Source organism: Nycticebus coucang, chromosome 20 (genome assembly GCF_027406575.1).
Source record: "Nycticebus coucang isolate mNycCou1 chromosome 20, mNycCou1.pri, whole genome shotgun sequence".
NCBI classification, from domain to species: Eukaryota; Metazoa; Chordata; class Mammalia; order Primates; family Lorisidae; genus Nycticebus; species Nycticebus coucang.
Genome location: NC_069799.1, coordinates 28,476,263 through 28,504,248, shown reverse-complemented (window position 1 = coordinate 28,504,248; position 27,986 = coordinate 28,476,263). Strand labels below are relative to the sequence as shown.

The 27,986-nt window shown below is 38.3% G+C and overlaps 1 pseudogene; it reads right to left on the bottom strand.

Annotated features, from left to right (window-relative positions):
• Window positions 1-4,761: 4,761 nt before the first annotated feature.
• The window catches only part of LOC128572535 (RNA-binding E3 ubiquitin-protein ligase MEX3C-like), a 42,758-nt pseudogene continuing 19,533 nt past the window's right edge, over window positions 4,762-27,986 (bottom strand).

Below are 27,986 nucleotides of genomic sequence, written 5' to 3'. Positions count from 1 at the left end.
TATGTCAAATAGACTATAACAATGAATATGAGTGAAAGACAAAGATAATTTACCATAAGTGCAAAATTGTCACAACTTTATAGAGCATAATGAAAAATAAATATTAACAAAGCTGAGAGAAATTACTATTAAAGCTAAAAATGAATTAGCTAAATTAATTTTAACAAAAATAATTTTAAAAAATTGAGTGATTTTTCTTATTCATGAGAGCTTCTCAAGAGTGCATTTCAAGAAGAAAGAAGTGGTTATGCATATAAAGTGAGTCAGAAAATTGATTTGGGATTATCAACCTCTGATAGAAAATAAACTAGTGAAACCCAATACTCTTTTGCAGTACAAAATTCAAATGTATCTAAAAATAATAGAATTGTAATTCAACACAATATATTATTCACACAAAAAGTCCTTTGCTAATGGACTATTTTTTAAAAATTCAGAATATTAAGGGGGTACTGTTTCAGCTTACATGGATGACTTTAGTAATGCTTAAGTCCCAGCTAAAGGTATGCCTGTCACCCAAACTGTGCTCATTAGGTAGTAGTTTCCCTTCCCCTCATTCTACCACGTGGTTGCTTTCCGCTCAGTTTTCTTCCCTCTGTGCACATGTGTGCTTGTCAGTCAGCTCCAATTTAATACTGAGTACTTGTGGTGGTGGTTTTTCCATTCTTGAGATACTTCAACCAGCAGGGTGGTCTCTAGTTTCATATAGATTGTTTCAAAAGGTATGAATTCATCTTTTCTTATGAGTAGTATTTAGTGTTGTTCGTGGACCACATTTTCTTAATCCTTACTTGAATAATTTAATTAAGAACAGAAGAATTTTCAGATTTTTTTTCCCAACACTCTCATTAACAAGGATGGAATTTTGGTGGTATACTTTTCAGAATATAGATTATTCTTTTGTCAGAAGTGATCTGTATGAAAGGACAGACAGTAGCATAGAGATTGGCCACAACATTCTGAATATCTAGGATGACTGGGTTGTAATCCCACAACATTACTGAGGAGAATGAGATAATAATATCCACCAAGTACAGGAACACAAAACAGCTCACCAGCAGCAGGATGATCTGGGTAGCCCTTTTCCCTGCAAAAGCTCTTGTGGAGAGGCTGGTGCTGTGAAGGTACTGGGACCGCTTCTGATGCTTTAGCAAGAGAATGACCATGTATGTACTTGAGAGCAGCATCATTCCTACAAAGAAGACATTCTGGGATAATGTGAGAATAAAAGCTAGTCCCCTGATGATGGAGTTCATTGGAGAAAGTGAGCAGTATGTACCTACTTTGAGTAGATTGGTCTGTGTCATGTTGGACAAAGCTACTGTATATAAGAGTAGGATACTGCTAGAAGACAAATTGAGGGACCAATAAAAGAATAAAATATGGAAAATGTAATTTGCAAATTTGTGTTTAAATCTTGCCAACCAGGAGGTGCTGGGACTGATGGTGATGGCCTGTAGCATGTTCAGGAGGCAGGTGGTACAGATAGAGAGGCCCTTCATCACATTGCTCAGGTAAAGCAAAGCCTTACATTTAAAGTCATTCTGAAAATTCAGTGACTCAAACAGATCTGAGGACAAAATATGCACTACAGAGAGGAGCCTCACCAAGTGGATGAAGGCCAAGTGACAGGTGATCAGGTCAGTGGGCTTAAGCCAGCAATCCTTAAAATTTCTGAAAATGAGGAAGAAAAGGAGAAAGGTATTGGCTGAGACTCCAATTCCAGCTTGGAAAAAAAAGGCATTTGTCCCTGATAACATAAGTGGAAAGTGTGTTCTTCTTAATGGCAAAGAGAAATTATATTCTGTATAACTGAAAAAAGATAACAAAAGACCTCACTTCATTAATGTTCATTCTTCAGTGATGAAAATCATCACAAATTATCTTCAAATATATTTTACCTTTTATTATTGATAAACTCTGTCTCATAAATTCTAATCATCTAATATCTGCATTATTTTCTACACAAAAATTTAAAAATACATACATACACACATACACACACATCTATACACACAAACACATACACAATCTTGCCCTTATATGATGCACACTATGTATACTCTCATTATATGTGGGCTTTCTTGTTCCCAATCACATTGTAGTCTTACATTATCTCATTTTAAATTTATTAAACACATCGATGCTATGATCATAGAAACTTAATTATGTGTCCATGGGTCTCTCCCAGTTTAGTTTCCATCTCAGTGATCCCTATGTAAACTCTCTATATCACAGCTGAGGATTAATCCATCACTAAATTGTCTATAGGATAAACACTACTTGTAATCAGTTTATGACCACAGAGTTGCCTTAAAATAATCACGTTGATTCTTTTCTTAAATTATACTCAACACAGCACCCCTTCTCATGCCTTGAAAAATACTTAGGTCTTCAATAATAGTTTTCCTCAAGTTTCACTATGATATCTACAATATCAGAACGTCTCGCATAATTTTTCTGAACAACTATGCTGTTACTGTTTCATGTTATTAGTCAGTATACAGATATCAGTGTTTTATCAATTTATTTTGATTCAGTGATTAGAAAAAATCAGCTTGATAAGACATGAAAGTGGGGAAAGTAATGTTTAATAAGATTCTTCCAAGATGAAAGTGTGTGTCCAATTATTTTGAAATTACTTGTCACTATACTATTGATAAATATTCACAGATGTAATATATTACGTGTATTACATATATATTATATCCATATACAGTTATTGTGATAGTATTTCTGACCCATACTTAAAAGTTAATAAATGAAGTAGAACATTGGTCTAAAATGCCTTGAAATGCTTGAGTTTATAAAAGACACGATGCATAGATGAAATGGTTGTTAATCTAACTCTAAAAGCTTAAGCTAGTGAAGGGACACATTCATCCTGACTGCCATATAGTTGCACTAACATGCATCTTCACCATCAGCACAGGTGGGTTCTGTTTTAATGATGGAACCAGAAAAAATACCAGGATTGAATTTAAAGGCTTGATTGTATCCATACTTTGAGGATGGTAGTCGAAGTCCAGTAAAATGATATTTGGACTGAATAATAAAATACATGCAATTATTTATTAACTATGTATCTATATATTTTGTTAATATAACACATAGAATACAAGAGAGAAAATTAGATAAATTGACATGGGTAAGAATGTTATCATTTTCTTCTCATACCTCAAGATAAATTCAGCTTACCCCACGAATCTTCACGCCTCTCTCTGAAAATGACCATCACACACTGAATAATTCTTGATGTGCAAAAACATCAGGCCCAGTCTTTCTCCAATAAAGCTCATGAGGTCACTGGTGCTGAGGCTAGACAAGAAGACACCATGGTTACCAGGAATGAGAATTGGCAGCTAACGAACAATTGGGAGGCTGTGGCCCGGCACCTGGAGGGAGTCCACCAGCATGTATATGCCTGTCAAGATGCTGTTAGGCCTAGACTAAGGTGGAAAAATACCAGTTAACTCCTGGCAAATTTCTGGGCCGCAAGCTCTCAACAAAATGGAGTGAGTCTGGTTCACTCCCAAGATAGATGGGAAAGTATTACTTGATTTCTTGCTTGACTCACTCACTCCCTGGGAAATAGACCAGGAAGTACCAACTGTCCCCCCACTGACCTTTAAATAATAAGAGGTGGGGAAATTACTGAAACAAAGATATATGGGGAGAAAGTACTAAAACAAAGATGTATGGCTAACCGCACAGTTCTGCTTCTGTACACTGCTTGCTTACCAACCTGGGTGCAGCTGGGCAGCCTGCATGCCAACCAGGATGCAGACCAGGCCTTAAAAACCAGGCCCCTTAAGCAAATGGGGCTGCTCTCCCAACCCCTGTGTTGGGTGTGAGGCAGTTTATGGCTGGCTTTTAAATAAAGGACTCTTTTGTTAATTCCAAGTGATGGCATGGTCTTTGAGAATTCTTGGGCACAACAATTTCCTCCACCAACTTGTGAAGCTGTCTCCTGCAAGTCCTAATTTTAGCCTGAAGGCAGCTGTGACTTCTATCTGAAGACCTCAGATGGATACAAATAGTAGCTGACTTTCTTCAATCAGGCCAAGGATAGTAAAAGAGTGGAGAGGGATGGGGATGAAGAGACTAACCAAACTTTTAATAACTCCCTACTGTTTACAGAATACACTTTGACACTTCAGATTTCACAATCTCAATCTAACTTGTAGTTATCATCTAGGAGAAGAGGGAGCAGAACATGATGGCAAGAGTGCACAAGAGAGCCAACAGGAGAGGATGGGATCAAAACGCAGGTCTTTACTTTCCATCCAAAAACGTTCCACAACAAAACCAGCTGCAAGTGAACAGTTTCAAATTCGGGTGAATGTGGGCACCTGGCTGGTGGCTTAGTGGAAAAAGCAAAAGAAAAACCTGCTCTGACACCGCTCTCATGGGTCCTGCCCTTACCGTGCAGAAAGTGTTCAGCCTCCCGCAGCTCTTGTTCCTTCTCCCTCAGCAGTTTGGCCACCGCCACAACCTCAAGCTTCAGACCCTGCCTGGCGCTCGAAGAAGGTCCGCAGAGCTGTCGTGCCACTGTCAGACAGCTCCTCCAGAGGCCGACCCGCAGCCCGTTGGGCCCAGAGGCCTGGGGCAGCGCCCCACAGCAGCCACCCGCAGCGCTAGCTTGAGAGCGCTGAGGACCTTCAGGACAGGAAGTTCCAGACAGAGCTGGTGTCCCGACACCAAACCCAGCCCAGAAATAGCGGGTAGAGCAGACAAGGCTCACCCAGCACTGGCGCTGTGTTAAAGGGCTGCCAGAAGTTTTGGCAGGAACTTATGGCTAAGAGGCAGGAAGCAGTAGGGTTCCCGGCTGCCCAAACGTGTGCCCCAGTATAAAACATTGGGGGCGGGGCTGTCATCCCATACCCGCGGGGGACATCGGGCTCCTCCTTTAAACACTTCAGCACAAGTGACCTTGCGGTCATTGGGCTGAAAGGGGAAAGCAGCAAGTTGACGCTCGTGGCTGTGAGGATGTTTCCCAGCACAGAATGAGACCTTCAAGAACCAGTGCGGTGGCAGAGGTCACAGCCACAGAAGTCGTCTGTCCTTAATGACGGCCTGGCCATTACAGCCAGTGTCAGGAAGATCAATCTTGTGTATGTTTGTTCCTTTTCCTATTATTCTGCTCATGTTTCTCTTTTCAACAGTGGGTCAGCTTCATTTTATCCCTGACGTGACGAGTGTATTCTAAGGCAACTCAATAAATTTGCAAAATCTGCGTTCCTGCCCTGCCTCTGCGGCGTTAATTGATTTGACCTGCACGTTCCTTCTCCCAGGTTTCGCTAGCTGCTTTTTAAAGAGGTTGAGTGAATCTGTGTTAAACTACAGTACAACAAAACCTTCAGAGACACGTGTCCGGTGGCCCAAGCTCCAGTCCCTTTGCAAAAAAACTGCACATAGCAGATATGTGCTGGGAATACTGAAGTTTATTGTGGCATAATGCTTTAGCAATGGAGTTGATGGAGTTAACACAAGCAAGGCAGTCTTGGGAATGTAAGGGCTGAGCACTCAGTGTGAGAATTACTTATCGCCTGGTTTCGGAAGTATCTATTAAGAGATGATCTGTTGAGAGAAATGACATATTGAAAGAGGTTATGAATTACTTTAAAAAAAAATCAAATAATAAAACCTGGGAGCTCTTAACCAGGTTAAAATAGCCTTCCACCATCCAATCGAAACTAGGTGGTTATGTATAAAAATATTAGAAAATGAGTTTGTGTTGCCTGTATTCATGATTTAGCATTACATACAAATGCAGAGTGATGACGGAAGAATAAAATAATTCACCAAATTACAGAAAGCCAAAATAATTTTGCTACTTAAAAGCTCCACCGAATTACCTCACAGTATTTTATTTTGTGTATTCAAGCTACACTACTTATAAATTTGTTGTAAGATAGTGGTTGAAATCCATTGTAATTCTGATCTGAGTATAAAACAGGACAGGTCTTAAAAACAACTATTTCCCAATTCTAACCTCACCTTTAAATTTTTTTTAACAATAAAAATTGTTGGAGTCATTTGAATTCAACATGATAAATCTTTCACCTGAATCCTCAAAACATATGGTACTTCAAGAATATATTTTATAAGGCTGCACAATATTCCATGAAACAAATAATCACCCACACTCCCATAAGAAAGATATAACACAACTACAGCCCAAGATGAAAGGGGGAAGAGGAATGGGAGAAGGGAAGGGTGGATAGTGGAGGGAGGGTAATGTCTGGGACCACACCTATGGTGCATTTTGCAAGGATACATGTCAAGTCTATTACATGTAGAGTATAAACGTCTTAACACAATAATTAAGAAAGTGAGATGAAGGCTATGTTAATACCAGTTTGATGTGGGCATTCCAAATTGTATATAAAACAAGCACATGATTAAATTTTGTTTTTTTTTTTGGACAGGGCTTGCTTTGAACCCGCCACCTCCAGTATATGGAGCCAGTGCCCTACTCCTTGAGCCACAGGCACCGCCCAGAGCTATGATTAATGTAAAGGAATATATTTTATTATTTATAAAAGGTGAAAAGTTATAATAAACAATACCCCAGATAACAATGTAAACAAAAATTTTGTTTCCTTTATTTCTGTTTTAGAAATTTAATTTTTCTCAATCCTCAGAATGCAACAATTTCTAGTTGTTAATAACATACATATGCACCCAATGTCCTTTGTTGTTTAATTAAAATTTCCAATAAATTTTGTATCTTGTATTATTATTATTTGATGAGTCTGGCAAATCCACTATGAAAGAATCACTGGAGTTTCAATAATATGGTGCCCACCTGTGAGAAATGATATAGAGGAAAAACCAGAGAGATAACTGATAGGTGGATCAAATACCAAAAAGAATTGAGTTCTATCTTAAACATTAAAAATTTAAGAAATCAGAAAGCACCATCTGAGCTCTCACTGTGAAGAGTGACAAGTTGACCTGCATGTTCCTTCTCCCAGTTTTCGCTAGCTGCTTTTTAAAGAGGTTGAGTGAATCTGTGTTAAACTACAGTACAACAAAACCTTTAGAGACACGTGTTCCGTGGCCCAAGCCCCAGTCCCTTTGCAAAAATTCTGCACATAGAAGATATGTGCTGGGAATACTAAAGTTTATTGTGGCATAATGCTTTACCAATGGGGTTGCTAATGCTGAAGGTGAAGCCCCTGAGCACTCTCAGAAGACAGATTAAAAAGAACATGGGACAGATAATGCAGATCAATCCATTCTCTTTATTCTGGCTGTCACCTTGGACTATTTTGAATATTGTAAGCCCAATGTTCCTGCATAATCACGCATAAGGGTGGGAGAAATATCAATATTAAAATAACCAGTGAAAATGATCATGTAAAAATCTGTGGGCTTAGATGAGACTTTCAAAGAAAAGAAAAGGAGTACAGTGAAATGAAAAAGCCATTAAAACAAACCGAGGGGTTATTTTGCCTGTAAGTAATATGTTCTTTGAAGAAAATAATTTGGAAAGGCCTCTTTCCCAGTCTTTTCCATGATATATGATTTTTAGAGTAGTGTTATTTTATTTCTGATAAATTATAGTTTCACTTTGTGATCACGTGTGGTGATCTTAGCACTCATTTGACAAAAAACTGTACAAGATGAATATCTCCAATGTTTTATTTTATTAACCGAAAGTGTCATTTTCATCATAAATTTCACTATATTATTAGCAGCATTATGGTTATGATAGGTCATTAATGATATAAAATGATTTTGACAATTTCAGTGAGAAGATGAGAGTGATTTGGTTGATTTAGTACCATTGGTGCCAACAAAAATAAATCACCTGGAAAATTCAGGAAAGTGAACCCCTTACCCACCAAGAATAAATCAATGAAAGGATCATTATGAAAAGCACAAATGCCATGGAACTATGGTAGCATCCAGTAGCAGTGAGGGACTGCAGTGTATTTACCATTTTTCGTGATTTAACTGAGTGTAGGCAGCACAAAGCTGTTGACAAGACTATCCACAATCTCACACATGTAATTGTGAGGACTTCAGAGAAAAAGTATGAGTAGCAGAAGTGTCACTGCACATGTCATAGACAAAAATGAGAAAAAAGCAGGAGCTTGATTACAAATCATACGGTATAAATTTTGGAAAATTCTAATATTGATCTGTGAAAATGTGTTCTGTTGACCATCAGAATCAGGAGAACACTAGGAAAGCATCAATCTAAATTCTGAGGAGGTAATGACAGGCATCCCAGTGCATCACTCTGTTTGGAAGATGAGGGTCATAGCAATTGGGTAAAATAATAAAGTTTGAGGGAAGTGGAGAAAGTGTCCTCTGTGCTCCAGGTGTCCCGATCAGGTTCACTGGGTCCCTGAATTACCTGACCTTACTCTACTTGATTTATGAAATACATAATGTTACTATAATTTAATACAAACTTAAAATTCAGTAATGTTTAAAAATATAAATAGAAGTTTTTATGAGTAAACATTTGAGGTGTTGATTTCATTGTGGATAGAAGTGAGCAATCACTGTCCTCATTTTCTTTATAGCAATATCATGTTTCCAACCGTCTATGTATTCTATATTAAAGGTACATAGATACTAAAACCTCTATTATTACTAAATTCAGACAATGTTAACACAAATTTAGTTGTAAAGGTTCAGCAAAAAAATTAAAATTTTCTTGTAGTTTTTATAAATATATATATATATTTTTTTTTTTGAGACAGACTCTCACTTTGTCGCCCTCAGTAAAATGCCATCGTGTCACAGCTCACAGCATCCTCAACTTCTTGGGCTCGGGTGATTCTCTTGCTTCTGCCTCCTCAGTAGCCAGGACTGCAGGCACCTGCCACAATGCCCATCTATTTTTAGAGACGGGATCTCACTCTTGCTCAGGCTGGTTATAAATATATCTTTCAATTAAAAAATAAAATTTGGGACTTTTGAAGAAAAAATTAAAGATACTAATCTTGGAGAATTTTTTTAATGGTATGCTACTTTTTTCAAATATTACAAAGTATTATTCTCTTGGTAATATAGAAATTCCACACACACTAATCACACTAATATTAAAACCAGTATTACAAATTTTAGTTTACTTTAAAAACCTAAAATACTAAAACTGAATGTACAACAAAATATTTAAATTAATGCTGAACATTTTAGCTCACATTCAGCTAGTTAATTATTTTCTTGAAAAAGAATTAATAGAAATAAGAAAACAGTATTTTCAAATATATCTGTGGGAAACACAAAAAAATTCACTTTAAAAATAATTACCAAAATGGAATAAACAAAGTAATCTTTATGGCCACCTATTAAAATAATTATTATATAATAGTAAGAATATGTCATGTTTTGTGATACTATGAGTTTAAACAGTCTCTAAACTGTTGAAATATTTAAAGTATCTTCCAAATTAAGAAGCAAAAATATGATTAAAATCTACAGATTTTTTTGAGATGAGATTTCATATACATGAATTTGAGTGAACAAAAAGATTAATAGAAGATAAATAAAATGCAATACATTAGAAGTCATAAATATTTTTGCACAAAACTATAAATTTGTGCTCTAGCACAACTCATAAAATTTATATTTTCATGTCAGGGAACATCTATTTTCTTTACTTGTGATGAGGTACAATTTAAGACTGAAATTCTGAGCAAAGAAGTTGAACATTTTACTGAAAAAATTCCTGCTTTTTCCCACCTCCTCCTCCCCTCAGTTTTGAGCTCACAGTGTTAACAGAGCAGAGAAACAGACACTCACCAAGATGAGTCTTGGAATTATTCTGTGCATGTACATTGTTGTTCCTAAAGATCTGATTATAAGAAGAGATGATGTGAGCTCATCTCCCTGCAGGACCATAATCCTCATGTCATCTATAGAAGCAAAACAGCTGTGGCCTTTGGATTGTTAGAAAGGGGAGCCACCAAAGGGAAAACAGAACTTTCCTAGTTCCTGGAAGTTAACAATGTAGGAAACACCTGAGTTTCAAACTGTTGTATCTCTGATTTCACTTCCCCAGGCTTTTTCAGTCTGGGTAGGTTGTCTAGTCTCAGCCCTTGTCAAGCAGATAAAAGTAAATAAAGACATGATGGGAAGACCTACTCAGGAATTGTCATCCTCAAGCAGTGGACCTGAATGGGCTTTTATAATTTCTTGAACTAGCCCTCATTACATTTAAATGCTACCAATAGAAAAGGATGATGTTAGAGATTTGTTCAACATCAACACTGAGTAAATAACATTGTAATAACAATGTTTCTACTAATTTCAAATCCTAATACCTTGTCTAATATACCACAAATTCAAAATCATTCCCAGTGATGGACCTTTGCTTGGCTTTCTTCAGTGTTAAATCAGTGCCTGGTGCCCCATGATCCCATTAGTGTGCACAGCTATGATTTAATAAAAAGAAAATTAAAAAAGAGAATCAATACTTCATCAGCTTAATTTGAAAACAATCAATGATGTATTTGAAATTTAAAGTCACCAGGGTTTACTGAAGGCCATTCTTATGTTTACCTGACATTACACAGGATTTACAAAATATACTTTTTTCTTATTCAATGTGTAGATGATTCAGTGTGCAGACTGGATACATTCTCCTCCTAAGGGAGATTCAGAAATAGATTCAGCTGACCTCTTGCAACAATTAGCTTACAAAGTCCATGAGGCTTCCATGGAAAAAACCTGAATTTTCCAGAGAAAAGTTTAGTCATTTAGGACATGATCTGACTGCAGAATTAATTCCCCTTTCACCTGAAGAAATATAAGGCATTTAAAAGTTTTGCTAGACCCAAAAGTAAAGAAAGTTAAGTCTTGAACTTGAAAAATATTATGGGTATAGATTTCCAAATATTTGCTTGTTAGAATCTCTCTTCTATATACGTGTGTGTGTAGTAAAATTATTTTGAAATTTTAATTTTAATTTACTTTTAATTTTATTCTATTTATCATTAGGAACCTATATTACAGGTACATATATATGTGTGTGTATATATATACATATATAGTAAAATTATTTTGAAAGATTTATTTTAATACTGTTTATCAGAAGAAATCTTTTGGATTTTTGTTTGACATTTTTCAGAAAAATTAACTTTATTAAGTTATACAATAATTAGGTAATACTGTCCAGATAATGCTGACAGTTAAAAGATGTTCTCTCGCTAGTGAAGTAGTGCTACATATTGGCCTTGGTCTACTTTTCCTACAAAAAAGCTTGATGCAGGTGTGCATGCAGAGATGTTTCATAGCACTTGTTTGTGAGTATTTTGGTATTATTTGTTATTAAATCTTGACTCTGGTGAATCTTCCATACAGTTTTATGAAGTCACACAAAAACTATGCAAGGGAACCATGAACAGTGCTTCAAGAAAATATCCACAATTCCAAAAGTAGGCATTTAAATTCAGTGAATTATTAGTTCAGTATAGCTGTCAGAACATCTCTTAGCACGTTATGAAAATAAAGACAAAAATATGCCAGCCAATGTAAGTATTTCATAAGCCTTACTCCTTGTCACAGAGTTTATACAAGTGCTGAATGAACACAGTCCTTGTTGTTGAATGCCCTGAAGGCAATCATTGTTCTTTCTGAACACTAGCTCTTATTTTTTTGAAACTATAAGAGTCTATAAGTCTTATATTGCAAATTTTAGTGTTTAAAAGGAGCAGTCATCAGGTGTACTTTCTTTCTCTTTCTTTTTTTTTTTTTTTTTTTTTTTTTTTTTAAGAGACAGAGCCTCACTTGGTTGCCCTTGGTAGAGTGCCTGGCGTTACAGCTCACAGGAACGTCCAGCTCTCGGGCTTAGAAGATTCTCTTGCCTCAGCCTCCCTAGTAGCTGAGACCACAGGTGTCCACCAGAATGCCCGGCTATTTTTGCTGCAGTTTGCTGGGGGCCGGGTTTGAAGCCACCACCATTGGTAAATGAGGCCTGCGCCCTACTAACTGAGCCACAGGTAATCAAGGTACATTTTCTTTTAGGTCTATAAACTGTGCTCAAAAAAGTTCATCATCTTGTAGGGCAGTTAGCACAGGATTGTAGGAGATCTGTACCTGAAAATAGTAATTTTTGCAAGGAAAACCATCAAATGTGGCACAATTGTGCATATCTTTTCCTTTCGTGTTTGGGACACTGTCATTCATCAAGAGGATGATTGTGTTGTTGTAAAAAATAGAAAGCCATTGATGGCAGTATATGACCAGAAACCCAGTGAACTTGGGTTGGGGCTTATGTATTTTTCCCTCCCCAAAGCAAAGTGGTAGTGAGCTTCATTTTCTTCACCAATTCTAATTAATGTACCTTTTCCTGTCATTTACATGTGCTGTATATACTTTTTCCTGTTTGTTTTAAATTATGCTGGAATAATTTATAATTTAGGTATATAAATCCTCACTTTAAACTCTGGCAAATTAAAATAAGACAATGTTCTATCCAAATATCAAATACCAAAATAAAAATCAATCTAGATCAGCTATTTGTGCACAGGGGCACTCCTCCGAGATGAGGAAATCACACCAAAAAGGAAGCAAGTCAGTCATTGAAGAGAACAAACCTCCAAGATACACGATGGCCAAGAGGGTATTTATGAGGAATGATATTCTGAATATGGAAAGTATGATTAGCATGGGTTCTGCTTAGACAGAATCACATGTAAAGGAAGGCTTATGGAGGAAGAACCAAGTTAATTGAGACTTGAAGGACGAGAAGGAGGCAGCCACAAGAAGGGCAGGAGTTACTAAAGCATTCCAGAAAGCAGAGGTGGCAGGGCTAAGAGTATGAGGGAAGGAGACCTTACAGACCCCCACATAGAGAACGAAAACTGCAAATTGAAAAGAAGGGCCTAAAAGCATGCCAAGTCAGCATTTGGTCAACCTCATTTTATAACTTTTGATATTCATGCGAATTTTAATATCATTGCACTTGGAAACCATTTTTAGGTCATAGCTTTTCCCTTTGTAATCATTCCTGAGTATGAGTGATAGGTGCTTAGAAATCATAATCAATCATAAGTCAAAGAGTTAATCATAGCCATGTACTTTGCAAGGGAACATTATTCAAATCTTGTTAAATGTTTTTTAAAACCCTCTGGAAAGTATGAAGGGCTGGGAAAATCTGAAAAGGTGAAGTGGCAGAATAAGGGGAAGAAAGAACGGCCCACGTTTAGAAATATATAAAAGGACCATGTCCGACTTGCTGGTGATGAGGGGTGAAGGAGGAGGGTCCTGGAAAATGTCCAGTTTCATGGCTCAAGCAAATGGATGTAAAGATGGGAGTAACATGTTGTATAAAAGAAAATCTGGGGAAGGAATTAAGATTTGAAGCAGGCAGAGGAGGGTGTGGTTTGAGAGGTGTCTTTTGAAACATGGATGCAAAGTGCTTAATGCCTCCTAAGTCCAGTGTGGTAGGTCATACACAGCCCCTGCCCTCCAAGAGCTGCAGTTTGTTTAAAGGCATCTGTGTTGACTGGGCTTCCCTCGTGTCAGCGAATCATTTTTTATGCAGGTGAAATGATTTCATAGTGGGTCCAGTGTTTAAGGAGAAGTTACAGATGGAGAGAGGTTTTTCCACCTCTTACCCATTTTTTGCCTTGTTGAGATTTTGGGTTAATCTTCAATATGACAAAAACCTCCACACTCAATGTGTGTTTCTGCCTATCTGTAGGAGAGATAAAGGGAGCCCATGAGGGCCAGGGATGCTGAGGGAGGCCCTATACATTACAGTCACTATAGGTTGTGTTGAGGCATAGAGGAGAGGGGTTAATAAATGAAATAAATATTAAACATAGAAGATAAATCCCTCAAATTGACCTTTACTGTCTTATCTTCTGAATGGTATTCACATTAAAGATGGCTTTATGGAGGATGTTTTGTTTTGAGACAGAGTGTGAATTTGTCACCTTCAGTTCAGTGCCACGTAGTGTCAGAGCCCATGGTAACCTCAAATTCCAGGGCTTAACTGATCCTCTTCGCCTCAGTTTCCTGAGCAGCTGGAACTACAGGTGCCTGCTATAATGCCCAGCTAGTTTTTCTAATTTTAGTAGAGATAGCGTCTTGCTCTTGCTTCTGAGCTCAGGCAATTCACCTCCCAGAGTGCCAGGAATACACATGCTCATCCTATGGAAAAGTTCTTAATATTTATTGAAGCAAATCATTTTAATAATGATATAAGTGTTTGTTGCAATAGATTGGTCCATAAATAAAAGCAGCACTGCAAGAATTAAATTACTGCTTACAGCATGATTCTGATGTTTGCCTGGGTTCCTTGTGATTCAGCTGATCTTAGGGCTCCTCCTCCTGGCCAGCTTCACAATTGCATATGTTCTTCCAAACTGATTTTAGACCCTAATGCAGTTCAACTGGTTACAATTCAGAATACTTACAGAGTTTGGTAAGAGTTTGAAAGAAAATTCGTTTTATATGGTGGTGTTTTCAGAGCTTAATGTTCCTGTTATTTATATGTGGCCCATTTATCTTTTTAACAGGTGGAGGAGTCCACAAGTTTTACCATCTATAAGTCCTAACATAATCCCAAATTATTAGTATTGTTGTTTTTTTTTTGCAGTTATTGGCTGAGGCTGTGTTTGAACCTGCCACCTCTGGCATATAGGGCCAGTGCCCTATTCCTTTGAGCCACAGGTGCCACCTTTCCCCAAGTTATTCTTTACTAGCTTCAAATGATGGCCCTGGAGCTGTCAGCACTGCCATGGAACTGGTGGGATGAAGTGAGAAGCCAAACTAAAGGCTTCCATGAAGTGAAAGATGGGGCTGCTGGGATGAAAGTTAGAAGCCAAACTAAAGGGCGGCATTTTCAGTTCACTGATAAAAAAGTGTGGAATATTAGTACAGCATGTGGTTGTAAATGTCCAGTTAGAATAGAGGCTATGTGTTGCCTTTTCTATTTCACAAATCAGAGAGTTAAAATTAGTCATTATATGTTTTCTGTGGTTAAAATTGTCTAACTTACAGATCCATGTAGGGTCTTGTTGGGTTAGACTGTGGACTCTAAGCTTTTTCTGGATTATTATTCAAAGGAAAATATTTCCATGTAAATTATATTAGTGGAAATAATGTACTGGCCTTTTCATCTTTATAATCATCTTGCAAAATCTCTAAACTATGAACTCTATGGTAATTTAAAATCTATATTTGGTTTGTTAGAAGTAAGCTTTAAAATATAGCCTATATTCCAATAATGAAGATTTAATTATGTTGACTTCAATTTTTTACATGCACAAAGGTGTTCTTTATCAACATTTTTATTTTTCATTAATAATTTATAACTTATGAAGACATTTTTAAGCAAAGGTAATTGTTTTTTAACTATCAAGTGTGCTGACTGTCAGAGCCAGGATGCTACATCGCAGGCCTGGCCCATGAAACTGCCAGGACACGAACCACTGTACAAGCTTGCTTGGGGTATGGCTTCCCATAAGTGCCAGGGAGCCCATTGTCTCAGTCAAGTAAGGCTCTCCATCAGGAGGAGCCAGTTGTCTCAGTCAGGTCAGAGCTGCCAGAGTGCCTCAAAGGTGCAGCAGTCAGTCTTACTAGGAGCCTACTAGGAGCCCCAACTAGCTTCTCCTGTGGCTATTTATAAAAGTGATCCCATGGCTATTTACACCACAGGTGTGGAGACTGCCAAGCAACGATGTACATGCTCTTGACCTCTTTAATGAGAGACCGATCCTTTCCCCCTTCCCTTATTACCAAGGTTTTTTTCTTTTCAGGTGTCTCCTACAGTTATTGTTGCCTTTGTTTTGTGAACACACCATAGTGAATGGAAAAGTAACATTTATAGTGCTTTAAACATGTGGGTAAAATCACTTGAATATTGATTTGAAGAGTCTTGGATTTCTTCAGATCTCTATTCTATATCTGCACAAAGCATCTATTTTATACATGACATTGTAAGTACCAAAATCCCAAATGAAATAATCCTATAGATTCATAATGTTTTCTGAAATTTAACTTTGAACATTTCAAAAAGCATGAATTTGAAGAAATCTTCTAGATCAGGTAGCTGCCAGTGCCTTAGGAATTCCTGCACTGATATCCTACAATACACAACCTGGAAGAGAGCTAAGGAAACAGGTGGGCCATGATTTTTGCCCCAAGGATAAGTGCTTTATATAGCAGGTGAAATTAAATTATTTGCCTGCTCTCATGAAAGAATCTGTTACTACTATATTGAAAAATTATTTAGGGCTAAAAATTATTTCGTTAAAGATAACTGAAATTCTGCTCAAGAAGGTATCCTTCAACTGCTGAGAAGTTGTCAGAATTACATTTTTATAATAATTCTAAGAAAGCACCCAGGACAATGACTGCTTACAATTGCAACAGAAGAACTCAGCATTTCAGAAAGTATCTCATTCGCCTAGTTAATTTGATGCATGCAGTTATCTTTTTAAAAAGCTGTTTATTATTATTATTTTGACACAGAGTCTTATCCTGTCCACCTAGGGGGTTGATTGCCATAGTGTCACCATAGCTCACATTAACCTCTAATTCTTGGGCTCAAGAGTTTCTCTTACCTCAGCTTCCTAAGTAGGTGGGACCCACCACAATGTCTGGTTAGGTGTAGGTCATCGCATTTTCAAATCCTAGGTTCAAATGATCCTCCTGCCTCAGCCTCCCAAGTGGCTGGAACTTCAGAAGCCCACCATAACACCTGGCTAATTTTTTCTATTATTCGTAGAGGTGGGGTCTCACTGTTGCTCAGGCTGCTCTTGAACTCCTAAGATCAAAGGATCCTGCCACCTTAGTATTCCAGAGTGCTAGCCTTACAGGTGTGAGCCACTATGCCCAGCCAACACCTACTATTTATCAGCAATACAATTCAATTGAAATAGTATGAAATCTGTGTTCAAGTCACACAGTGATTTATAACAGAAATAGTATGATAGCCAGAAAACAACTTTTTTAAGTATACAAAAGATAGGGAAAATGAAACATTTCCAATGTGTGTAGACTAATGCTTTCCAAGGATAAGCCAGCTTAGCTTAAGTGGCTATTTATATAGTGGGTTTTGAACATTTTGAGTATTGACATCTTAGTTATTTTAACAAAACTTTCATTATCATGTTACATCAAAGATAGGACAGTTTCAAGACAATGGTGTGTAACACATCATTCACAATTTTCTAATGATTGACAGAAATCGAAAAACTCATATGAAGGAGGCACCTATGTTTCAGTTGAGTAACAGTGACCTTCTTGTTTCCACCAAAATGATCTGTACTTTGGGCGGTGCCTGTAGCTCAAAGGAGTAGGGCACCAGCCCCATATGCCAAAGGTGGTAGGTTCAAACCCAGCCCTGGCCAAAAACTGCAAAAAAAAAAAAAAGATCTCTACTTTTTACTATTCATCTGAGAAGTGGGAAATAGATATAACATTAGTATCCACTAATGCTTGAATAATTTCTATCCTCAGCAGGATCCAGGTGTTTAGACATAGTTAAGTTCTAATTTCCAGATGCATGGTTAATTTTTCAAATAACTGGTTATTTGTTTTTCCATATATGTGCTACTTCTTAATTAGTGATTATCTCTTATATCTTTCTAATAAATTCCTTTTTGATAATAGAGCTGCAGAAGGAAAGCGAAATGTAGAATGGAATAAAAAATATAAAAACAAATATAAAAAACAAGAGTATTGGGTGTGGAAGGTGGTGTGGTAAAGCTTCAGTGATAGACCAAAGAGTTTTGGCTGGCTCCTGCCGGTCAGAGTGATTGAAGATTCTCTGACTGGTTGGGAAACTGTCACTCAGGCAAAGCTCCACACAAGCCTGCTGCTAAATCTCTCAGAAAACACATCTTTCTTTCTTTATTTCACTGTATGTGGTTCTTGTGTAACCTTTCTTTTCTTTCACTAGGTCAGTGCTGTGTGTTGTGACATCTGAGTTCATTTCATGGTTTCTAGCTTCCTAATTGTATCTGGATCACCTGTAGGGTAAACACACCTACAATTACATTATTTTTCCTGCCCTTCTGACAGTTAAGGTTTTCTTGGCATGTTTTGATTGTTTCCAACTGTTTTGCCTTTGATTCCACCATGTCTTCGGGATAGGTGCCTTTTTTGTGAGTTTAATAAGAAAAACATGTCATTTTGAGTAGAGATGTGCAACATGAGTGTGTGCGCTCTGTTGTCATGATGAGTTTGACTTCTAGGCTCATCATTCTCTCACTCTTCAACATGACATTTTTAGAAACAACAGCCTGACCTGATTACCATGGTGTTCTGAATGTGGTCTCTGGCAGTCATGAGAAAAAGATTTCTTGAATGCCGCATTTTGTATGTTTTCAGAGTCCAGGGTTTATGGGTTCTGGTTAAGAGCCCGTCTTTCTTTCTTTTCTTTTTTCAGAGTTTTTGAACCTGCCACCTCTGGCATATGGGCCGGTGCCCTGCCTTTGAGCCACAGGCACCGCCCAAGAGTCTGTCTTTCTTTCTAGGCAGCCAGTGGTGAAACTGTTCGCTAGGAGAACACCCTTCTTCCAATGCCAGGTTAGGATAATTTGCAAGTTGATTGAATGTTGAGTTACATATTAATATATGGGATATGGATATTTTCCTTGTCTCTGGAAGCAAAAAAACTTTTCAGACTCAGTAATATATTTTTGGCGCTGCTTCAATTGCCATGGAGGGCGGTATCCTCATAAAATATCCTCCCTGGCCAATTTCTTCAAGTGCTTTCCCTGAACTCTCTCCAAGTAACTTTATAGTTTTGTGTCTTAAGTTTAAATTTTTTTATCCAGTGAGAATCAATTTTTGTTAATGGTGAAAGGTGGGAGTCCAGTTTTAGTCTTCTAAATGTCAGGAGCCAATTCATCTAGCACCATTTGTTAAATAGGGAATCTTTCTTCCAGTTAATGTTTTTGATAGGCTTATCAAAGATCAAATGATGATAAGTAGCTAGGTTCATCTCTTGGTTCTCTACTCTGTTCCATACATCTACCTCTCTATTTTTGTGTCAGTACCATGCTGTCTTGATAACTATCGATTTACAGTATAATTTTAAGTCTGATAATGTTTGTTTTTATTTCTGAGTAATGTCTTGGTTATTCAAGCTTTTTTTCTGATTCCATATAAGATGAACTATGACTTTTTCATAAAAATTGTTTTTCTTTTTAAAAGTACTACTTTTGGACAAGATGGCTGACTGAACTAGGATTCCACAGAGGCTCCCATCCAGAAGGAGAGTGAAAGACAGAAATTTAGGAAGTAACCCGGTGCATTTTAGCTGCACCAAGAGAGAAGGTTGAAGAACAAACATCAACCCCACTGAGGTGAGCTGTGACCCCAAGGATATAAACAAAAGGTACAGAATACATCACCAAGTGAATGGGTGTCCCCTCCCCCATGAGAATGGCTCGGAGTGCCCCACAAACAAACGAGCAGAGTTCAAAGTTCCTCCCACTACACTCCACAGGAGAGACCCTCTAAAAACTGGTCCTACCTCTCTTACTAGGGTGCCATGGCATTCTCATGCCAGGCATAAAACTGTATAAAACTAGATATATTCTCTGCTTGCAACTCTGAGCTCCCAGCACTCCCCTCCACTCTCACACTGAGGTCTGGAGGCCTGTTCCCAGGAGTAAAGTTTCTTGGGTGATTTCCTGAGGGGTGTGGATGGTGCCTAAACTGCAGCTGGTCAATGCTGATTCTGGGGCACTGGAGTGAGGAGTGGACAGTCGACTGAAAGGGAACCACACTGAGGTGCAGAGCAGCAGCTGTCTTTTAGCAATAATAGAGCCCACTCCCGGGTATTCTGAAGCCACACCTCCTGTCTCCCTGGGCAACCAGAGGAGGCCGGGCATCTACTCAGGTGACAACCACCATGGAACTAATCTGGGATGGAAATGCAGGCCCCATGAGTAAAGGGTTTACCTGAGGCGATACCGAACTGTGTGGAGCGCAGGGACTAGAAACTCACTTGTAGACTCGGGAAGTTCCAGGGTGGGGCTGACCCAGAGGATAGCTTTACTGAGCCTAAGATGCACCAGGCCCACAGGGGATTGTCCGCCCATAGACAAAGGAAGACAGGATGTTAGCACTGACAGGTAACCAAATACAAATCTGCAGGAGCGAAGACAGGGCATGAGGCGCAGGCTTTGGGAACTCAAAATAGCTTCTCTTCTACAGGGGAATTTAGCAGGGACAGAAACAAATTCCCGCAAAGTTGTTCTGTTCTGTTCTGTCAGTAACATCAATCAGGGGCAGGGCTAGAACTGAGTGAACACCCCCAGCCTCCATCAAGCGCCCAAGGTTGTCAGGCCTCACCTCCCCCTGCTAGATAGAGGCAGAGCGCAATGGCCTGGCTGAGCAGAAATAGATTTCCTTGTGATTCAGGCAGGTGCAAAACCCTGGAGTATCTGATCACTTCGGGCAACTGGGTCAGCCAACTGTGGGGCTATCAGTGATTGGGTGTAACAGAGGTGCAAGGTGGAGAAAGAGGCATCAACCTTCCCAGACTGATCTATTTGCTGGGTGGCTCCTCCTGAGTCTACACAGCACTGGAGCACGCCATATTAGAGTAGTCACCAGACACCTGTGATCCAGTTCAGAGACCTTTCAAACTCTCCCACCTGAGATGGGTGCTGACTGAGACAATTGATTAGAACCATTTGAACTAAGCCAATCACCTGAGCACTATTCAGGTGGTGCCCTCAGTGTGTGGTTGTAGGAAGGTTTGATTTTCGTTGTCCAATTGTTGCCTGTGGGGGGGGCGGGATGACTTAATTGCTGGTATTCCTTCACAGCTGAGACTTCAACCCAGAGTAACTGTTTCCCTAGGGTCAAACAGAAACCAGCTGAAAACAAGACAGAACCACTTAGCCCCACCATACCATACAGGGTCCAAGTTTCTCAGACCTTAGCACTCTATGGGTCCTCAAAAAAGCTCCACGGGAAAAATCAGATGGTGTAAAACAAGCATGGTGCAGAATCAGTGGAAAAACTCTGGTAACATGAATAACGAAAATAGATCAAGCCCCCCAAGGAAAGATATGGTGGATGTAACTGAAGATCCCATTTATAAACAGCTGGCTGAGATGTCAGAAATCGAATTCAGAATTTGGATCGCAAACAAGATTAAGAAAACAGAGGAAAATTTGGAATTAGAAATTTCAGCAGCAATTCAAAAGCAGAATTAGAAATTTGAGGAGAAATACAAAAGTTCTCTCAAGAATTTAATGAATTTTAAGCGGAAACCAGCAAAGATTCTGATACACTGAAGCAAGAATTTGCAGCCCTCAAAGATCTGAAAAATACAGTAGAATCCCTCAGAAACAGAGTGGAGCAAGCAGAAGAAAGGATTTCTGACATTGAAGACAAAGCCTTTGAATGCTCCCAACCTCTCAAAGAGGAAGAGAAATGGAGAGCAAAAATGGGTCATTCTCTCAGAGAGCTCTGGGATAATTTCAAGAAGGGTAATATCCGCTTCATTGGAACCCCTAAAACTGATGAAGGGGCCTGAATAGGCACAGAGGCCCTTCTCCATGAAATTATGAAAGAGAATTTTCTAGACATGTCAAGAGATTCAGCAATTCAGATAGCAGACAGTTTTAGAACCCCAGCATGACTCAATCAAAATAAGACATCCCCCAGGCATATCATAATTAACTTCACTAAAATTAATATGAAGGAGAAAATTCTCAAAGCAGCCAGACAAGAGAAATCCACTACCTACAAAGGGAAGAATATTGGAATGATTGCAGATCTCTCTGTTGAAACTTTTCAAACCAAAAGAGGGTGGTCAATGACTTTTAATCTCCTAAAGCAAAATAACTTTCTTTTTTTTTTTTAATTGTTGGCGATTCATTGAGATTACAATACGTCAAGTTACCTTGATTGCAATTGTTAGGCAAAGTCCTTCTTGCAAACATGTCTTGCCCCCGTAAAGTGTGACACACACCCAGGCCCCACCGCCCCTCCCTCCATCCCTCTTTCTGCTATTCCACCCCCCCATAACCTTAATTGTCATTAATTGTCCTCATATCAAAATTGAGTACAAGGGATTCATACTTCTCCATTCTTGTGATGCTTTACTAAGAATAATGTCTTCCACTTCCATCCAGGTTAATACGAAGGATGTAAAGTCTCCATTTTTGTAATGGCTGAATAGTATGCCATGGCGTAAATATTCCACAGCTTGTTAATCCATTCCTGGGTTGGTGGGCATTTAGGCTGTTTCCACATTTTGGCGATTGTAAATTGAGCTGCAATAAACAGTCTAGTACAAGTGTCCTTATGATGAAAGGATTTTTTTTTTTTTTGGGTAGATGCCCAGTAATGGGATTGAAGGATCAAAGGGGAGGTCTAGCTTGAGTGCTTTGAGGTTTCTCCATACTTCCTTCCAGAAAGGTTGTACTAGTTTGCAGTCCCACCAGCACTGTAAAAGTGTTCCCTTCTCTCCACATCCATGCCAGCATCTGCAGTTTTGAGAGCTTGTGATGTGCGCCATTCTCACTGGGGTTAGATGATATCTCAGGGTTGTTTTGATTGGCATTTCTCGAATATATAGAGATGATGAACATTTTTTCATGTTTTTGTTAGCCATTCATCTGTCATCTTTAGAAAAGGTTCTATTCATGTCTCTTGCCCATTGATATAAGGGATTGTTGACTTTTTTCATGTGGAGTAATTTGAGTTCTCTATAGATCCTAGTTATCAAGCTTTTGTCTGATTCAAAATATGCAAATATCCTTCCCCATTGTGTAGGTTGTCTTTTTGCTTTGGTTGTTGTCTCCTTAGCTGTACAGAAGCTTTTCAGTTTAATGAAGTCCTATTTGTTTATTTTTGTTGTTGTTGCAATTGCCATGGCAGTCTTCTTCATGAAGTCTTTCCCCAGGCCAATATCTTCCAGTGTTTTTCCTATGCTTTCTTTGAGGATTTTCATTGTTTCATGCCTTAAATTTAAGTCCTTTATACATTTTGAATCAATTTTTGGAGTGAAGAAAGGTGTGGGTCCAGTTTCAGTCTTTTAAATGTAGACATCCAGTTCTCCCAACACCATTTATTAAATTGGGAGTCTTTCCCCCAAAGTATGTTCTTGTTTGGTTTATCCAAGATTACGTGGTTGTAAGATGTTAGTTTCATTTTTTTGTTTTCAATTCAATTCCAAGTGTCTATGTCTCTGTTTTTGTGCCAGTACCATGTTGTCTTGACCACTATGGCTTTGTAGTACAGACTAAAATCTGGTATACTAATGCCTCCAGCTTTAATTTTATTACTAAGAACTGCCTTAGCTATATGGTTTTTTTTATGTTACCATACAAAATGCAGAATTATTTTCTCCAAATCTTGAAAGTAAAATGTTGGTATTTTGATAGGAATGGCATTGGATAGGTAGATTGCTTTGGGAAGTATAGACATTTTAACAATGTTGATCCTCCCATCCATGAGCATGGTATGTTCTTCCATTTGTTAATATCCTCTGCTATTTCCTTTCTGAGAATTTCATAGTTTTCTTTATAGAGGTCCTTCACCTCCTTCGTTAGGTATATTCCTAGGTATTTCATTTTCTTTGAAACTATGGTGAAGGGAGGTGTGTCCTTATTTAGCTTCTCATCTTGACTGTTATTGGTGTATACAAAGGCTACTGACTTGTGGACATTGATTTTATATCCTGAAACATTACTGTATTTTTTGATGACTTCTAGGAATCTCGTGGTTGAGTCTTTGGGGTTCTCTAAGTATAAGATCATGTCATCAGCAAAGAGGGAGAGTTTGACCTCCTTTGCTCCCATTTGGATTCCCTTTATTTCCTTGTCTTGCCTAATTGTCTTGGCTAGAACATTCAGGACTATGTTGAATAGTAAAGGTGACAGAGGACAACCTTGTCTGGTTCCAGTTCTAAGAGGAAAAGCTTTCAGTTTTACTCCATTCAGTAATATATTAGGTGTGGGATTGTCATAGATAGCTTCAATCAGTTTTAGAAATGTGCCACCTATGCCTATATTCTTCAGTGTTCTAATTCAAAAAGATACTGGATTTTACCAAATGCTTTTTCTGCATCTATTGAGAGGATCATGTGATCTTTATTTTTGCCTCTGTTAATATGGTGGATAATGTTTATGGACTTGTGTATGTTAAACCAGCCTTACATCCCTGAGATGAAGCCTACTGATGATGATGAATGACTTTTTTGATGATAAGCTGTAATCTATTGGCTAGGATTTTGTTGAGAATTTTTGCATCTGTATTCATGAGTGAGATTGGTCTGAAATTCTCCTTTTTGGATGGGTCTTTTCCTGGTTTTGGTATTAGGTTGTTGTTTGCTTCATAGAATGTGGTGAGGGAGACTCCTTCTTCCTCAATATTTTGGAATAATTTCTGCAGTACAGGAATAAGCCCTTACTTGAAGGTTTGATAGATTTCTGGTGTGAAGTCATCTGGATCAAGGCATTTTTTGGTTGGAAGATTTTTTATTGTTTCTTTGATCTCAGTGCTTGAAATTGGTCTGTTCAGGAGCTCCAAATGTTCATCCATTTCCTTCACATTGTCAAATGTCTGGGCATAGAGTTTCTGGTAGTATTCAGAGATGATCTCTTGTATCTCTGTGGGATCAGTTGTTATTTCCCGTTTATCATTTCTGATAGAGGGTACTAGAGATTTTACTTTTCTATTTCTCGTTAGTGTGGCCAATGGTTTATCTATTTTATTTATTTTTTCAAAAAACCAACTCCTTGTTTCATTAATTTTCTGAATGATTCTTTTGTTTTCAATTTCATTGATCTCTGATTTGATTTTGGATATTTCTTTTCTTCTACTGAGTTTAGGTTTAGATTGTTCTTCTTTCTCCAATTCCATAAGATGGCTTGTGAGATTATTGATACTCTCTATTTCTGTTTTTGGAATGTAGGCATCTAAAGCGATGAATTTTCCTCTCAAAACTGCTTTTGCAGTATCCTACAGGTTTTGGTAGCTTGTGTCTTCATTGTTGTTATGCTCAAGGAAGTTAATGATTTCCTGTTTTATTTCTTCCTGCACCCATCTGTTATTCAACAGAAGATTGTTTAATTTCCATGCCTTTGGGTGGGGTAGAGCGTTTTGGTTAGAGTTGAGTTCCACCTTTAGTGCCTTTTGGTCTAAGGAGATACAAGGTAAAATTTCAATTCTTTTGATTTTGTTGATATTTGTTCTGTGTCCCCGGATATGATCAATTTTTGAGAACGTTCCATGGGGTGATGAGAAGAATGTATATCTTTATCTCGGGTGGAGTCTTCTATATGCATCTACCAAGCACAGTTGTTCTAGGGTCTCAATTAAATCTCTTATATCTTTGTTTAATTTCTGTTTAGAGGATCTGTCCAGTTCCGTAACAGGAGAGTTAAACTCCGCTGTTATTATGGTATTATCAGATATCATATTGCTCAGACTGAGTAAGGTCTGTTTCAAGAATCTGGGAGCATTTAAATTGGGTGCATAAATATTTAGAATTGAAACTTCTTCTTGTTGTATTTTTCCCTTCACCAATATAAAGTGACCATATTTATCTGTTTTGACTTTAGTTGCTTTAAATCCACATGTATCTGAAAATAAGATCGCAACTCCTCTTTTCTTCTAAATTCCATTTGCCTGAAAAATTGTCTACCAACCCTTGACTCGGAGCTTTAATTTGTCTTTTGAAGCCAGGTGTGTTTCTTGCAGACAGCAAATGGATGGCTTGTGTTTTTTAATCCAGTCAGCCAATCTATGTCTCTTCAGTAGGGAATTCAAGCCATTAACATTTATTGAGATAATTGATCAGTGTGGCGGTATTCTTTTCATCTTATTTGGTGATAGTGCATTGCTTCGTTTGATCTTTTGCATCAGTGTGTAGGTTAGGTTCTGTCCTATAATTTCTGAGTTCTTACTTTGCTGCTATTCCATTGTGGTGGTCAGTGTGCAGAACAGGTTGAAGTATTTCCTATAGAGCTGGTCTTGTTGTGGCGAATTTCCTCAATGTTTGTATATCCGTAAATTATTTGATTTCTCCGTCAATTTTGAAGCTTAGCTTAGCAGGGTACAGAATTCTGGGCTGAAAATTGTTCTGTTTAAGTAGATTAAAGGTAGATGACCATTGTCTTCTTGCTTGGAAAGTTTCATTAGAGAACTCTGTGGTCACTTTGATGGATTTGCCACTGTAGGTCAACTCGCGCTTACTCCTGGCAGCTTGCAGAATCTGTTCTTTTGTCTTGACTTTGGACAATGTCATCACAATGTGTCTTTGAGAAGCTCGGTTAGAGTTGAGGGGACCTGGGGTCCGATATCCCTCTGAAAGCAGTGTGTCAGAATCTTTGGTGATATCTGGGAAATTTTCTTTTATAATATTCTCTAGTATGGCTTCCATTCCTCTGGGGCATTCTTCTTCCCCTTCTGGGATTCCTATAACTCTTATGTTGAAACGCTTCTCAAAGTCCCATAATTCTGACAGTGAACGTTCTGCTTTCTCTCTCTTCTTTTCTGCCTCTTTTACTATCTGAGTTATCTCAAGAACTTTGTCTTCAACCTCTGAAATTCTTTCTTGTGCATGGTCTAACCTGTTGCTGATACTTTCCATTGCATCTTTAAGTTCCCTAATTGACTGTTTCAGTTCCTTCACCTCTGCTATATCCTTTTTATATTCTTCATACCATTCATCTTTTATTTGATTCTGTTTTTATATTTCCTTTTGGTTATTTTCCACTTTATTAGCATTTTCGTTCATAGTTTCCATCATTTTTTTCATTGTTTTCAACATGTGTATTCTAAATTTCTTTTCAGTCATTCCTAACATTTCTTTATAGGTGGAATCATCTGCAGTAGCTACCTCATGGTCCCTTGGAGGGGTTGTTCCGCCCTGGTTCTTCATGTTGCCTGGAGTTTTCTGCTGATTCTTCCTCATGTGTGATTTCTTTTATCTATTTCCTTGCCCTAATTCTCCTTTCAGTTCCTCTTGCTCTTTAAGTTCTCCGGCCTGTGGACTAAGGGTTACAGGTCCAGAAGGGTGAGAAGGTTGAAGAGCAAAAAAGGGATGAAAGAAAGGAGGACCGAGTGATAAGGAAAAAAACAAAGAAATATAGAGAAGGGAGAGGGGGTGGGTAAAAGGAATATTGACATAAATAAGAGAGGCATGGAAAGAGGGAGACAGAGCAATATAGGTGTACAGTAGGGTACTTTGACACAACCTTAAAAAAACTCCTCCTTCTGTGTGTGCCCAGTTGGGTGGTTCCCTTGAGGTTATCAGCTCTTTGCTAACCTGATCAGACACAGTACCCCACCTCCACCAAGTAGAGAATTAAGATAAAAATGCTATAAATCAAACCAAAACAAGCAAACAGGAAACTTTACGGGATAAAATTGGGTGGAAAACCAAATAATAGCGGTAGAAACACTAGCAAAAATGAAATTCTAATTATTGAAAAAGGCAGCAATGGGAAATTATAATTAAAGCAGAAAAATTGAGAAAGATAAAGGATCTGTATGGAAAAGGTTGAACTTAAAAAACAAAACAACATCAGCAACATCAAAATAAACTAAAAAAATAACCAAAAAAAAAAAAAAAACACAACCAAAACCAAAGCAGTATGTATATGTTTTTGAATATTGTCTGGGCAACACGTGGTCTTCTGGGGCATGAGATGTTAATCACAGTTCTGATACGACTGGAGGCTGCTGATTTCTCAAACCCCAGCAGGTAGACACCCTAAATCTCTCTTCAGCCCACTTAAAAGGCACTTTGAACTTGTTCTCTTGCTGAGCAGACGCTTTCCCAGGAAAGTGCTTGTTGCTGGAATCACTGCTGAAGTGGCTATCCACTTATCCAGTGTGCCAAAACCAGTCTCACTCTGCCCCTGAGGGTTAGGTCTGCAAGGCGGCTCAGACCCCACCCTTAGGCTACTGAGTTGCTAGGTTACCGGCTCCCACCCAATTCTATCTCTGCGACCCTGAGGGCGGAGCCTGCCAGAGTAGATCACTCACAATGGCTCCCTGTGGCCCACAGCCAAACACTATTAGCT